At 39.6% G+C, this 16319-nt stretch overlaps 1 long non-coding RNA gene across 1 annotated transcript in view; it reads left to right on the forward strand.

Annotated features, from left to right (window-relative positions):
- Positions 1–19: 19 nt before the first annotated feature.
- The window catches only part of LOC143644037 (uncharacterized), a 69507-nt gene continuing 53207 nt past the window's right edge, over positions 20–16319 (forward strand). The window contains exons 1-2 of the long non-coding RNA XR_013156470.1: positions 20–26; positions 13638–13669. This is a non-coding gene — a long non-coding RNA (uncharacterized LOC143644037). The remainder of the gene's footprint in view (positions 27–13637; positions 13670–16319) is intronic.

Raw genomic sequence — 16319 nt, forward strand, 5'->3', positions numbered from 1 at the left:
AAGTTTTCTAGACTCTCCTGTTAAATGTAAGTAATTGTGATATATTCAATGCAGTGGATGAATGTTCTTCAAATTTGTGAAAATACTTTTGCATCGGTACTGATTCTATAAAGTCAAAATAGTTTTTGGAACTGTGATTCATACCCCGAATATTTAATATTTACAATATACCTGTGGAGTAGATATAAGTATCTCCATTTTTAAAAATGAAGAAACTGAGATTCCAAGAATTTGATTTTCTCAGGTCTGCACAATTAGTTAAAAGAAGAGCTGAAATGTACATTCATTTCTTCTTAATCCAAGCCCAGGCTTCCTTCCTCTCTTCCCCCTTTCTTGGTCTTTCTTTTATTCCCTCCTTTCTTCTTTCCTCCCCCCTCTCTCTTTCCTCCTTCGCTTTTCCTTTTTCTTCCTCTTTTTCAGCAGGTGTTTACTGTTATCTGCAGCAGGTCCGTTGACTGGCTATCGTCACATTCCTCGCCTCCATCCTCTGGCACCTCCTGACCACATGACACAGGTCTGGACAGGGCCAAGTGCAAGTGGCATGAAGTCTGCAGCTCACATCACTGCCCTACTAAGGGCACGTTTTCTAGAGGCTTTCCCAACTTTGGCCATCCTTACATCAACATTTCCTTTATATATTCCTACTTCATTTATATAGTCTTCTATCAAGAATGTTGACTAGGTTTGACAGAAAAAAATTCAAGGAATGAGGGAACAGAAACCATGTTTTGCCTTTATAATAAACAAATAATAGCCTGTAATCTTCAGAGTCAAAATGGCTTAGCTTTGCAAATCATTTTCTGGATGATTTACCTTATCCCCTGCCCGCCATCCCTCGCCCCAGTACACAGGCATTTGCTCTAGACCAGAAAATAGCAGCCTTAACCCTGGTTCTTATTTCTTCCTATCTGCTGCTTCCTATTAATTCTTTCTTCTTCATGAAATCTATGACTTTGAGAATGGACACACATGCTCAATGAAGCAAATACATTCAAAGTTTTCAGCCTCACTTTCTGGGAGCATTCACATTGAATCAGGCACTAGAAGGATCAAATTGTAAAGAAGGCACTGAGAAAATTTCTGCTCTCCTCAGACCCACCTCCCTTTCTCTTCAGCCCTTAAGGGGCTCCGCCTGCTCAGTGATCCTACCATCCTTAGGCGAAGCTGCAACTTCTCTATTAAAAGACTGTGATGTCCCTTCCAGCACCTCCAAGAATCCCTACAGGGTTTACCCTCTACCTGCTACTCCAAGCCCCATTAAGTGTCTCCAAGTACCATCCTGTTCCTTAAAAAAGGATGTGTACCTAGTCTTCACATCTCTTTCTAAGCCCTGGGGACAAACTCTTCAACAGGAATGCTCACCTGCTCTGAACTCTCCCCTGGGAGCCCATTCAGCCATCTCTTAGCTTCATGTTACGCAGCTTTTGGATACCTTCTTGGTTCGGAGGGTGGACTTCTGTAACTCTGAACCCCAGACTCAAATTAAGAGTTCAGATACTTAGCATATGGTGCATTTTTAAAATTAAAATGTCTAATTCACATGAATGAAAATGATATGTAAGTCTTTCTCAATGAACTTTAAATTCTTTAACAAAAGATGTTGCCAATGCTGGGTGGGGTGGGGGGAAACATACAGATGCACCAACACCCAGCAAACTCTGCCTTTCTCTCTTTCGACTTGGTAGGGGCATATGTCAATTGGGTACAGGGGGTACATCTGACCCAGTGGTAAAAGCTAAAAAATAATGGGCCAGTGGTTCCAGCAGGCAAAGGTTTTGGGCCAGCAGTTGCCAGGTGGGCAAAACTTAGCAGTGATTCCTCCAGTGGCTCTTGCGTACAGGGTTGAATACCTCTTGGAGAGGTAAGGGCAAGGAATTTGTGCCTGATAGTAAAAGAAATGTTGAAAAGGACTGTGCAGGAGAAGAGATGGCAAGGACTTCCTCCTTTTTTATTGGGAGGCCCAAGGGTTTCAAACACTGATTAATTATTTTTTTTACTTTGTAGTAAAGCAAAGTGGTTATAAGCTCAAAGTTTAAGTCAGACAACCTGGATCCATCTTAAGCATCATTTAGCATCTGTATGCTTGAATTTATAAAATGGGGATAAGAATAATACTAACAGCTAAATTTTAGATAGTAGTTACAAAGTGCTTGGCATTTTTCTAAGCACTTTACATTTATATAATATTAAAATTCCATAATTTACATTTGTCATTACAAGCACTGAATTTTATAGCAGAAAGACTGCTTACCTAAAAGAAGTATATATGCTCAATACAACTCTTGGAAACTCCTGAAAATTCTCATGCAGTATTGCACTTTTTACAAGGTTTTGTGAACCTAACTGAACTCTCAGCAAGCCTCAATTAATTTTTCATTTTCTTCCTCTAGCATTTTAATTAACTCACTTTCTTGGCTATGCTAGCTTGAATCTCTTGTGCACCCCAGAAAAGCCATAAAAATCTTCATTCGGTATTGCTGGGTGGTATCTTTTTTATTGTTTCCATGGAGATTTGACCCACCCAATTGTGGGTGGTAACTTTTGATTGGATGGTTTCCATGGATATGTGTCTCCATCCGTTCAAGGTGGGATTGCTTACTGGAGTCCTTTAAGAGGGAACCATTTTGGAAAAAGCTTTAGAGCCACCAGAGCCATGAGAGCCACCAGAACCAACAGAGCCAACAGAATGGACAGAGCCTCAGGGAAGCTGTTGAAGAGAAAGCTAACAGACGTCACCATGTGCCCTTCCAGCTGAGAAAAAAACCTTGAACATCATCAGCCTTCTTGAACCAAGGTATCCTTTCCTGGATACCTTAATTTGGACACTTTTATACCCTTGCTTTTATTTGGACATTTTCATGGCCTTAGAACTATAAACTTGCAAATTAATCAATCTTTCCCCCCCTTTGAAAAGCCATTCTGTTTCAGGTATATTGTATTCTGGCAGCTTGCAAACTAGAATACTGACCATCTGAACATTGAAGGAAACTCTATATTAATGGCCAGAAACCCTTAAGATATACTTAATCATTATCCAAAATGCAATGACTTTTTAGTAGCTAACTTTTTTTTTGCACTACTATTTACCAGATTCTATTCTGAGCATTTCGCAGTCACTAAATCAAGCAATCTCCAAACCCCTTATGTAATCACTGTTATAATCTTGATTTTACATATGGGGAAAGTGAGGCATAATATGAAAGTGAATATGAACCCAGGCAGGCAGTCCTCAGAGTTACTTCTCTTACAATTCTGATATGCTAGTTATTTAAGGCATTGCCTATTTCATTTAAGTGTGTGATAAAAGTGTTGTCAGAGATGCTGAGTTGAATTCACATAAAACTCAATACTATCGTGATACTACTCTTTGAAAGCATGTCATCTTATTTTATATTTCAAATAAATATCAAGGTTTGGTTCTGTTAATAATGCCCACTTTACTGATAAGGTAACAGGGTTGGAAGAAGTAAAGAATTGCCCAAGCTGCAATATGTATTGTACATCCATGTATTGTCCAATATGTACTGGGCATTCAACATGTCAAAACTGCCAGAGTATTGCCCATAACTGCAATATGGTGGACTGTCGAACCTATCTGATGGTAATTCCTGTAATGGTGTTCTCTTCACTCTGCTGTCTTTCCGCTTTTGACAGTTGCTGTGATTAAATGAAATGAAGCATCTATAAAGACTAGCATGGAGCTTGGTACATTTTGAGGGTTCAATGAATGAATTAATGTCATAGCCAGGTTCCCCAGGAATTAAACTCTGAGGCAGATATCAAAGTGCAGGACATTCATTGGGAGTGCTCTTGGCATTCAATGCCTGTGGCAGGAAGCAGGAGTGAACAGAGGGAGAAGTTAAGCTATAGGAAGCACCGACTAAGTCCTCAGTCCATCCCATGGGATGCTCTGGAGTTGAGGACCCTATGGAGTTGTCTTGAATTGGAATAAGAGAGCCAACCCTTTCTATCCCTGAACACACCCAGTGATGGCTACCACTGGAAGGAGGTGTGACCTGACTTGAGGCAATTTTCTTCAGTTGAAGCAGTCCCCAAAAAGGTTCAATAGCTAAGGCCATGCATTGCTGGCAGCTGGGAAAAATGTCCTCCATTACTGCAGTTAGGGTCTATGTGGTATATAGCAGCAGCCATTCCAGCGTTTATTAATATTATGATGATGATTGCTTTGTCACATGCCTTTTTTTGAAAGAAAAATTTCATATTGAAAAATATTTGAAATTCCTGATTTTAACTAATTCAGTCCAGTTAGAGATAGGAAAATTGAGTCCTGGAGAGTTGAATAACTTCCTAGCTTGCCGTTAGTCATGTCAAAGAATCATGACCTGGACCGATCACGTCCCATTTTTGTGTGCAGTCTTTGGTCTCTGGTCCTTCCCTCCCTGAACTTATTATGTGAAACAACCCTGCTTCACAGTCTCAACCATGAGTCAGTAAGAGAAATAACCCTAGACCTATATGGCTTTCATTGGAGTATCAATAGTTTTCAAAAGCCAACCTTCACCTGGCTAGACATTTAGAGACTAGCATTGCCATTAGAAGAAATAGGATCTACTCTGCTCTGCAACTCTGGGATTTATAGAAATAGGATTCATGAGATTTATAACTAGAAGGCCTTTGGAGAGAACTTTCATGGTTATAAATTAGATATGGGAGTATAGTATATATTTCCCTGGAAAGAAGCATGAAAGAGAGAATGTTGTAGATGTTATTAGCACTCTTACTGTGTCTATTTATGTAAGATTTGCGGCAAGAGTAGATACAATATAATGGAGATCACCAGTGCACAAATAAAAGAGCTGAAAAAATAAAAACGAGTGATGGGATCATCTTGTCTAAATCCTAATCTAGATGTCTTTTGCAGCTGAGTCTGGTAACCAAATGAGTCTCAGCATTGGCTTAAAAACCTCTTCACACTTCCACTTTGAGGAGGAGACCAAGGGTTCAGAGAGATGTGAAGTCCTAGGTTTAGGAGAGCACCACCTGGGATGTACTCCTCTAGAGACTCCTCTTACAGATAGCAAATTGTAGGGCCTTAATCCATATGGATGAAGTCCTTATAATGCAGGAGAAATTTGTAAATCTGTACACAGTCGGTCAGTAGAGGCCAGATGCAGGAAAAGCCAGAGAGAGAGAGGAAATGTCGTGTGACAGAGACAGAGACAAATAAATGTTAAGAATAAAAAAGATTGCAGCAAGTCAGCACCAGAACACTGCAGATCCTGGGAGAAGGTACTGCCTGTTGGGACATTGGTTTTGGACTTCTAGCCTTCAAAACTGAGAGACAATAAATTCTTGTTGTATGATAGTTTTTCATAGCAGCCATGGCAAAGTAAGACAGGAAGCTTTTAGCATGTGTCTGGCGCTGGGCTAAGCATTTTGCGTGCATGGTAATCATTGACTCCTCTCCAGGCTGGTACTGTTATTAAGGTATAGTTTATAAATGAGGAAATTGAGGCTCAGAGAGTAATTTGTTCAAAATTTATTTGCTATCAGACGGAGGATGTTGACTTGGTACAGCCCAATGAGAGTCAAACCTCATCACCACCAAACTCTACTTTCTTTCATTAGAATATCAGAGAATAACATAGAGAAAACTGATTTTGTTTCTGCTTCTCCAGTGTTCTCCGTGGCCCACTGCTGAGTCTTTGTGCCTACAGATTATTCTTATCCAAATTTGAGCTAAATATGGTAGTCAGCTTCCTGGGGTCTACTCTTTACTTGTCTATTCCATGATGCCTTGGAAGCAAGTCAAATATCCCACTTCTTTTCTTTATTCCATTCTACATATTCACAACCACAACTTCAAATATCTTAGACTTTCTACGATAAAGGCCAAATTCTTATCAACCATAGCCCTTCATGACCAATCTGCTCATCTAGTCTAGTTAATCTCCAAGCACGTACTATCCTGGAAGCCATAGACTAGAGCTATTGGAGACCACTCAAATTGCAGAAATAGTGTCTCTGATCAGGTCATTTTTGGTCTCCCCTGTAATGGAAGATATATTTCCCTTGTCCTCATCTGGAGAACTTTTGCCTGTCTTTGAAAGAATATTCTAAGAGCTGCCTCTAATGTAAACCCACCAGACAGAATAAATCTATTCTCCGTGATGCCAGAATGTTCTGCACAGCTATCTGTTATGATGCTTAACACATGTTCCTGCAACCATCTGTTTATGTGCCTGCCAGCTTTCTAGAATCTGGGCTCCTCGAGAACAGTGACCCTCAAGTTTTCATCCTCATTGTGTCCATACATAAATGAATTTCCCTTCTTTTACATATAAAACTGCTAACTCAGCACCTTCCATCAAATATTCCTAGAGTTGCATTCACTCTCTGCACATGGCAGAGGGCCACGAGGGAAACATAAATGATTCAAGTGCAAGGAACTGATTTTGTTGGTGGTGACTAAGTTTCCTGGCTTCAAGTTTAAAAATAGGTTTTCTCTGGTAAGGCCTGAAAACTTTTTCCAGTCAGTAAACTTCTCTGAAGCAAGTGGGATAAATTTCCATGATTCTAGGCCACAGAAGCCAAATTCTCAGGAAGCCACAGCAGCCTCCAAACCCCTTTCATCAGCCCAATAGAATGGTGCAGAAATGCACACCCTCCGGTGACCAAGAGAAGTGCTGGCCACGTGAAGAGATACCCTTGTCCTATATAGGAGGTAGAAATGAACTTCTTTCTTGGTTGTTCTCAGTCACCTTGATTTTCTTTGTAGTGGGAAAGGGCAAGGAGGCAGTATCCCTTCTGCCCACTAGGTGGTGGTGGAACCCCACCTCTGACAAGCTGGAAGCCTCTTATTCTCTAGACCACAAAGCCAACACTGGTGAGAAAACTTCTGATGTGTTAGCAGAACACTGCTGGGAATTTCAGGTTAACTGACTAAGTCACTTTAATTTCCTTGGGAAAATAGTTGCAGTCACACATCAGGTAAGAGGCTCCTGCGGCTCCAAGCTTTAATGTGTGAGGCAGTCCGGCTTTTTCCGGTCCCTAGACATGGAGAAGCTTCTCCTTCTGCCACGCTGCACACATAATCCCTCCACCCTACCCCACTTGCCAAGCCGAGGGCAGATGCCCACTCTTAATTTCCTTGCACAGCTGCTCAGGTTCTCTTAGCTTGCTGCCTGCTGCTCCACTGTGGGCAGGCTGGGTATCAAGGACTGGCTACAGAGTTTAGAGCATCACACTTCTTAATAGGCTTGGCTTGCAGTTGGAGAGCAGGCAGAAAAAATATCAGTGAGAAAAGTAAATAAAATTCTTAGGTCAACCAAACATGGAAATTTGGGTAGTTCTTAAAATATTTTTTAAAAATTTTATTTTCACTCTTACAAAACCTTTCTGTCATCTAGGAATAACATATTCACCTTACCTGTGCACCCAACCATTTTTGAAGGGCAGATTTTCCTTGGCTAGGGATAATTTGTAGTTTCAGTTAATCCAGTATGCGGGATCTGAAATAGTATGCTGCGCAGAGCAGATGCCCGTAAAGGTTAGATGATACTGACACTATTCTCTGGAAATTTTATATGAGCTCCTTCCTCACTGTGACTTCAGAGTTCTTCACCTATAGCAGCATGTTTTCCATTTAGTGTGATTACAGTGCGCCATGGGTTATTATCCTCAATTTATAGACAAGAACAATAAGTCAGGGAAGGATCATTTGCCTCAGGGTGTAGAGCAAGACAATGATAGAGTTGGCTATTCTTCTGTTCTTGCACGCAGTCCTTACTGTCCCTTTTCAGTGAGGTGCTGAACTGTCACCCTCTCCCCCTGGTCGCAAAGAAAGTTGACTCGGGACCTCTTGAAAGGGCCCTGGGTCCCAGACACCATTGACAACCTCTGAGTCCACTATTATCTCCCCTTGTTATTTCTCCTACTCTCCTCTCCAGTGATCAACAGGACAGATCATCAATGTAATTCTCTGGAAAATCAATAGTCAGCAATATCTTATTACTGCAGGAGTCAGATCAGTCTTGCAGCCTTGTTCTGATTTCTCTCAAGCCAGGGACATTCAAAGGATGGAACATGGTTCATATTCAAGCTCTCTCATTTATATGAAACTTCCAGCAAGTGAACACCAGCCTTTGGGGCTAGAAGTTGTATAGCTAATCTATAGAGTGATAGTGGCCAAGGCCCCAAGTTTGTGGAATTGCAGTATCTTCCACCAGCTGAAATTCTGTCTTCTTTCAAGGTGCCACATAAAGTCACCCCTCTGAGATATTCACCAATTTCGTTGGTATTAATTGGTTGCTCCTTGAAACACAAAATCTAGAGAATATTCACATCTTGAAATATTTCCCACACTATCTTTTATCAGATCTATTTATCCACCAGTTATAGTACCCTACAGTACATACATCATACCTAATTTATTTTATCTTATTCCTGGAGTCATGGCATTGCTTTGGTCATAGGGAAGTTCAGTAAATGCTTGTTAAATGGAATTTAATCCTCCTAACTAGACCCATTGGCTTTAGCCACTTCCAATTCATTCTGCACTTGGCCAGATGAATCTTCCTAAAACAACACTGTCATCATGTTACTTTGCTGCTAGGAAAACCTCAATATTTCCCCACTTCCCATAAGAATAAGACTAAATGGGAGGCCTAGCATGCAAACTTAGTTCATCCCCATCCTACTTTTCCAAATTTATCTTCTCCTGTCACCACATGCTGCCTATATGGTCCATAGGCTTTTCACTGCCTCTTGAACAATGCTTTCAAATTTCTTCCTACATATTTTTATTTTAAAGCCATCTTTCCATCTGAAATGCCCTCTCTACATCTTTGCTTCAAAGAGTCCTTGCTTTTCTTAAAAGAAGATGATGAATGATTAGATGTCATTGGATTTTGTAGAAGAGGAATCATTAGTAACATTCAAGAGTGGAGAATAGAATTTCTGTAGGGATGGGCACAGAAATAAGATTCCCAAGGCAAAGAAAAGTAAGAGGTGAGAGCAGTGTGTATGATTCATTTATTAAGTGACTTGACAGTAAGAAAAGAATTGACCAGTACTATGGCCTCTGGATGAGCTCTATGGTTACAAAAAAGGCATTTTGTTTTATTTGATATATGGTAAGGGACAGTCACAGTGTAAATAGAGATGGCAGAGCAGGAACCCAGGGAAAGAAGAATATTGAAGCTATTGGAGAAGGACAGCCTAATTATGGTGGCTACCCCTTGGCAAGCTCAAATCCAGCCAGCCTGCTTTCTCCACCATAGCCTGCTCTCTTCCTGCTCAGCTCTCATTATGAGATTGCTGGACTTTATTACATCCTTTCTCTTTGTCTTTACCCATTTCCTTCCCCAGTTCTCTCCTCAAGCAGCTTGGACTCCATCTTCCATCATTTCAGTGACACCATAAATTCCCTTTTCCTTTAGTTAGGTATTACTCTTATTTGTTGAAACACCAAACCTTGTGAATCCTACTATACTATTCTCTGGTTGTTTCAGGAAACCAAGACTTGCTGAAGAAGGCTTCAAAATAAAACATATGGGTTCTATTTTAAACTTATTGCCACCCATCTGAAATGGTGCCACAGAATTTCCAAAGTTCATACATGTCATCAAGTCAGCTTGTTTTCCCATCCATAGCAAGACTTATCCAACTTCCTCCACATGCCTAAAACACTGGCCCACCCTCCTCACTAATCCTCATTTTCAGGAGAGCATCTCACTTACATTTTTGATGAGAACGTGAAAGCCTAGAAGCCATCAGATGGGAAATTGCTCAACTTCTCATAAACAAGCAGTTATCTTTGTAATTTCTCTTCCCTTTACTTCTTGTTATATAAAGGACTTACCTCCTAGCCAAGGCTAATACCTGACCTAGCTTTGAGCCTACTCATTCCTATATTTTCAGAAAACACAATTCTTTCTCTCTCTCCCTTTCTCTTCTCTTTTGACTCAGTTTCTCAATTTGATCATTTCCATTCTATGATTTCCACCAACAGGTAAATCATGGATATTCTCCAGCCTCTCAAGCCTTTAAGAATGAAACAGAATACTAAACTGTCATTCTTATACTCACAACCATATTTAGTGCTCATTTAGTCTCTTTACTTCCAGGCAGAACAAATTCACAAGAGTGATCTATAGCCACTCTTTATACTTCCTAAATGTCTACTCTGCCCTCAATCCACTAACTTTGGATTTTTCTACCATTATGCCACCAAAATCTTCTAAAGTCACCAATAACTTCTATGTCAATAAGTTCACTAGACATTTTCCAGTCTTTGTCTTGCTCTCACAGCAGTATTCAACACTGTCTACCAACCCCCTATTTCTTGAAACCCATTTTCCTTGGCATCCAGGATATCATACTATACTGTTTATTTCTCTGGCTACAGCGTGTTTGTCTCCTTTGAAGACTCATTGTATTTTTCCCAATATTGATAATAATGTTGAAGCAGTGGAAGAAGCAGCTAGCACTTGGTAAGGACTTATTTTAAGCTAGACACTGTTCTTAGATCTTTACATGTGTTATTTCATTTAATCCTCATAAAGCCCTAGGGAGACAGTATTATTAGTTTCATTTTTACCAATGAGGGAATGGAGGTTAAGTAAATTGCCTAAGGCCACAGAACTACTGTAAGAAGAAATCAGAATTCAGACAAAAGCAATCTGGCTCCAGAGCCTCAACCTGTTATCACTTAATTGTGCAGTTTTTTATTTTTGGAGTTCCCCACTATTGGACTTCACACCATACTCTTCTCTATGCCCACAAGTTCAATTTTACCTATATACTTATGACTAAATGTGTATCTCTGTCTGTGACTTCTTATCTGAGCTTCAAACTTGGTTAACTAATTGCTTATTTGATGTATACACTTGGATGACTTAAAGGTCTCCCCCGAGATGCTGCTCTTCTTTTTGTTTTCCCTTGATCAGCCAGTGGCCTCTTCATTTATCCAGGTGGTAAGGTCAAAAATCTGGACTAATCATCTTCAGTACATGTCACCCTCACTCTTCTTCGCTCTATATCCCATATCAGATGCAAATCTGATCTTCTTGCCTCTTGCTTAAAACCACTCAGTAGTTTATTATTGGTTAAATTAATCAATAAATGTGAAATCAAGTAAGTAGGAGAAACAGGTAACCTCTGATGAACCTTATCTTATACCACTATCTCATTCAATGTGCTTTTGATATTTGGCCTTATTTCAGCAGGCAAAAATGTACCATACTTTCCTTTACCCCAGAATATGCCCTTTATCTGTCTGGAACAACCCTTATTTCAGATAACTTCTATTCAACCTTCAGTTCTTGGCTTCTTCAGAGAAGCCTATTGCATTTCCTCAGACTAAGTGGGGTCTCTTGGTTTTACACTCTCATTATGTACTTCTGCACAGTAGAAACATTCCTTTATTTCCTTAGTTAATTATTTGATTGATATCTATTCTCCAACTAGGCTGACAGTGCTTTAAGGGCAATGAACTTGTCTGTTTTTGCTCACCATGAAAATAAGGATATGATTCAGGTTAGGGCTTAAAGAACTAGGGAAATAATGCTAGGAAAATTAGTCATTGTTTCCAATGGACAAATATTCTTTTGTTCTGTTTTACTTCTGGTATGCTCCTTTTATAAGGAAATCTGCTGGTTGTAGAATATAGAGTGTGTTGACCATGAAAAAAGAGGTTTTTTTCTCAGTCTTATATGACAGGGAACAGTAAAAGACAATATTGTGTGTGTGTGTGTATGTGTGTGTGTGTGTGTGTGTAGGTAGGGGCAAAACAGGTGTGAGGTGTAAATAAATTGGCAGGCGAATGTGAGCCATGCTTCAGCTACCACACATGATGGCATGGAGAATTAGCTACTTTGGTTGGAGGAACCTAGGGGTCCAGCTCTCTCTGCTGAGTTAAGGTAGATGCTGGTGAGAGGAAAATGAGTCAGCCAGCACACAGTAGAGAGGTAGGTTGAACTCTAGCTATGTAATCCATAGACAAAAGTAAGAAATCTGCTTCAGGGAAACCTAATGAGAAGTTGCAGGATATCCCAGCAAACATCAAAACAAGGTGGACTTGTCTTAATAACTTGTAGGACTCCACAGAAAAGGCTGAGACATTACAGAGTCTTCTGGGCTGTAGAAGTCCACAGAGGGAATGGCTACAACAAATGCTTTTGAAATTAATCACGAATGAGTGGAAAGGAGGCATTTCAGAATAATCAACTCCCTAAGATATTTTTGCTAGGTAGTGGAAGTAAGAGCAAGGACAAGTATTAGATGGATAAGCAGTAGAACATTGCCAGGTAAATATTTAATGGAAATTTTTTCTGGAGTTTGAATGGAAGAGGTGACCAAGAGAATCTTCTTGCTTCTCCTCTCCCAGCCTCAGCTACCATTAACCAGTAATCTCTATGTTATTCTCTTTCTGATTCTACCTTGCTCTTTTATATTGCTCCTCTGATTCCTCTTTCCGTTATATTCTGTAGGGAGAATCATTATAAGCCTTAGGATGCTCGGTGCCCATATATGTGGTGGCCATTGGAAGGATGGGATACAAAAAAAAAAGAATCAGGAAGCTTCACAAAGTGGACTATGCAGCGATCTGCTTCTTTGTTATTGTAGGGCCCTGACTTGCCGTAAGAGATTGTCCAAAGTTGAAGGGTGCCACATAATTGCTTCATAAGACTCCCGCTGCACACAAGAAGCAACGCAACTGGTCCAATGCTAGGCTGCCATTAAAAAGTCGACCCCTAACCCACTGAGCTTTGCCTAGCTGTGACCATTCCTGAACTAAAAGTAGAATCATGCTTTTGAATTTGAGACCCAGAACCAGAGATAGATATCTTTGTGATAGTATCTTCTGTATTCCTATTACACCCTCCCAATACTGTACTTTGTTTATCTCAAAATGGACTTTTTTTTTTTTTTTTTTTTTTTAAAGGAAGGAAAGACAGAGAAGGAAGGAAGGGAGGAAGAAAGGGAAACATCTTTAAACATTTTCTTGTTTTTTTATTATATTTTTTTGTTTGTTTGTTTGTTACATGGGCTGGGGCCGGGAATCGAACCGGGGTCCTCCGGCATGGCAGGCAAGCACTCTTGCCCGCTGAGCCACCGCGGCCCGCCAAAATGGACTTTTTACTATTGGCAACTGGGCCCATCCCCCTTCCAGTATCCATACCACTTCTAAAGCACACATTTGGCCCCAGGTTCCATCCTCTATTTGCCTTCTTTTAAGATTACCCGCCCATCTTTAGCTATGTGGCTGAAATTCCACAGATGCCAAAGGCCAGACCAGACCTGTGAGCGTAGCCCTCCCACTTACAGTAGTGCTGGTTCCAGAATCTGGAACAAGTCTGGGTGTATTGGTAGGAGCTTGCAGCTCTGGTACCTACAGTGAGCCCAAGGAGCATTGTAGGTGTGGTACATGGAAGGTGCTCAGCCAAAATTTGTTGAAAGGATGGATGAGTGAATTTGGGGATAAAACTGATGAATTCCCACTGAGAGGTCTTTTCAATCTTTGTCTTCATTTTCACACCAAACAGAAGATACTTTGTAGTTTTCAGCATCAGAATCTTATTTACTGTGACATGGAGCAAAACCTGTCAAACTTGTCAAAGCTTTTTGTACCCTAATATTTAGGACATTAAACTATTTGGATAATCTCCTTCTAGGTCAAGCAACTACTTGTGAAGCAAGGATGCTGGTAAGTATCTTGAAGCCTGGAGAGAATTGGTGCTTGGCACCTCCCACCTGATCAAAGTGCAAAAATACAGTCCATCCCTTAGGGCCTTCGGGATGGCTACTTTAGTGACTCCTAGGAAAGAAACTTAGATTCATTTTCTGTCTCTCTCTCTTCCTAAGTATTATTTTTTCTTAAATTGCATAGATGTTATTTGTTCCAAGGAAGATTTGCCCAAAGAATTGACAGCTGGCTGGAGTCACAGTACTGGCCTTTTCTGTAGAATGGCAATTTTAATAGCAGGTGGTACTAGAGGTCAACCCTCAGGTTTGAAGGGGTGAACCCCCTTTTGAGTAGCTCCTGCTTGCACCAGCATATTACTCTAGCATACTTAATTAAATCCTTTACTCTGATGGTCTGCCTTTGCTCTGGGTGCTTCTGTCCAGTTCATAAGCACTTTTAAAGGCAGATATATCATTTCTAATGGAAAGACACACAAAATAATTGAACTTCTGCCAGAACAAAACTGCATTTCAAAATGTTTGATTACACTTTGATGTAGAGAATGTTTCCAAATATTAATTCATGTTGTTATTATATCAAATATATGCACCAAATATTAATTCATGTTGTTATTGCATCAAGTCTTTTTTTTATATAATTGCTTTTGGACTTGTGTATTTTATCACAAATGATCTACTGTTTCTGATACAACTAAATGTCATTAGCACATCCACCAAATTAGTACTTCTTGTATTATGAAACAAAAGAGGATTTAACTTAGCAGTAATGGGTCCCCACCCCCAAATTCACAAAAAGATAGTCAGAACCAGAACAGTTCAATCCATGAGCTTCAGTGGATAAAGTAGATGGGGTATTGCTGAACTTTTCTTAAAACTTTACAGAAATGGAATTTCTCTCTGACACACGTTTTCATCTTTGTTCTCCAAGATTTCATTATTTTAAACTAACTAATCATATGCGGTTTTTGTCTTATGACTTTATTCCATCCAGAAGCTCCTCACTTTTTATTCTCCAGGATAAAACATAAATGGCAAATTACCTTCTTCTGCTTCCAAAAGAGCTTGCTTTCTCTATCATGATTTTTTTCCCTTCAATTTTCTGCCTTTTTGCCCCCTGACTCTGGCGCTGTTCTGTTTTTTAATGACATTTAAAAATGTGTCATTCTGGGGTTCTAGTGTAATAGGGAAAGCTGTAATGAAAAGACAGCAGGATGTATTAATAGGCTCCAGGGGGACTGTGTACAAATGCTTTTTCTAAAAGTTTAGCTACTCTGTGAAATGCCTTTATCCAGCTTCCGCTGAAGAAACTCTCCTGTGCATAATGGCTTGGGTTCTGGAGGAAAGAGAGAGTTGGTATATTATGATAAACCAACGCACCTTAGAGCTATTCTTTTGCTGTGCTTAGAACATAATTTATTTCTCAGCCATTTGATGAATATAATGCAGAGGGTGTCTCCAGTTTTTATCTTCTCTGGACAGCACAGTATATTGCTCCTGTAAGCATAATGGGTGGAAATGAGGCTCAGAATTCTGGAAGAGTTCTTTCCATATGAGAAAATTAGATACAGATAAATCATCCTTTCTATATAATGCCTTTACAGTAAACTGAGGAAGGATAACGTAGGAAGGAGATGGTGGCTACAGCTCAGTGGCCTCCTTGAAAAGCTCCAATAAATAAAAATAGCATGGTCTAAGACCTGATGTTGCTTTTACTAATTGCAGACTTAAAGTGTCTGCACTTTTTTTGTAGGCAAATAGCTGAATGGGAGTTAGGCTTATTGTCACTTCTACTAAGCTCTGCATTTGAATCAATCTACTCCTTTCTTCAAGTCAACTTTTCCAGTTGCACCACAAGTTGATGGTTATATTTTTGTCCACGTAAGATGTAAGACACTAGTAAGACATTCTCTACTTTTGTAAAATCAAGGTCAGAAGTCTAGGAAGATCCATCACAAAACAGCTTTTCTTGTTGTGAGGAAGGCCAATGTAAGAAAACTTGGAAGACAGTACTATGGAAAGAAGTCAAATAAAACTAATAAAAATTGCAGTCCCTGAATATCTTCTGAAATGCAGTTCACATATCCCCTTATATATATATAAGCACAATATAAGTAAACATTCTATATATAAAACTCTATCTTACATACTTTTCAAAGTGTATCCATGCTCACTATCTCATTTGAACCTCACAATAAGGACTGTGGGAGACATCCTTCTCTCTGTTTTTCTGTTATGGAAATTTAAACTAAAAAAGATGAAATGATTTCTACAGTGTCACAGGATGAGTTAGTAACAGCACTTCACACAATGTCTGGCAAATAGAAAGCACTAATAAATATTTATTGAGTGAATGGACACATGAATAAAAGGCTCTGATCCCCAGTTCATTCTAGCACAATGCTTCCTCACCCCCTGTTGTCTTCTGATACATTGTTTGGCAGAGAATTAATTTGGAACATCCTATCTAAAGGATTATAATCATAAACATTCAGAAAATTTTCTCTTTCTATTGTTCACTGCCAAGTGCATTTTAAAATAATTCTACTTTTGTTTATCTCTGCAACTTCCTTATTTCAGGCCAGATCAAATGTTTTGTTCTTTATTTTTTCTTAAGAGTAAGAGTTTTTAGAAAGGTCTAGGAATACAAATCT

This window comes from Tamandua tetradactyla, chromosome 8 (genome assembly GCF_023851605.1).
Source record: "Tamandua tetradactyla isolate mTamTet1 chromosome 8, mTamTet1.pri, whole genome shotgun sequence".
In the NCBI taxonomy this organism is placed as follows: Eukaryota; Metazoa; Chordata; class Mammalia; order Pilosa; family Myrmecophagidae; genus Tamandua; species Tamandua tetradactyla.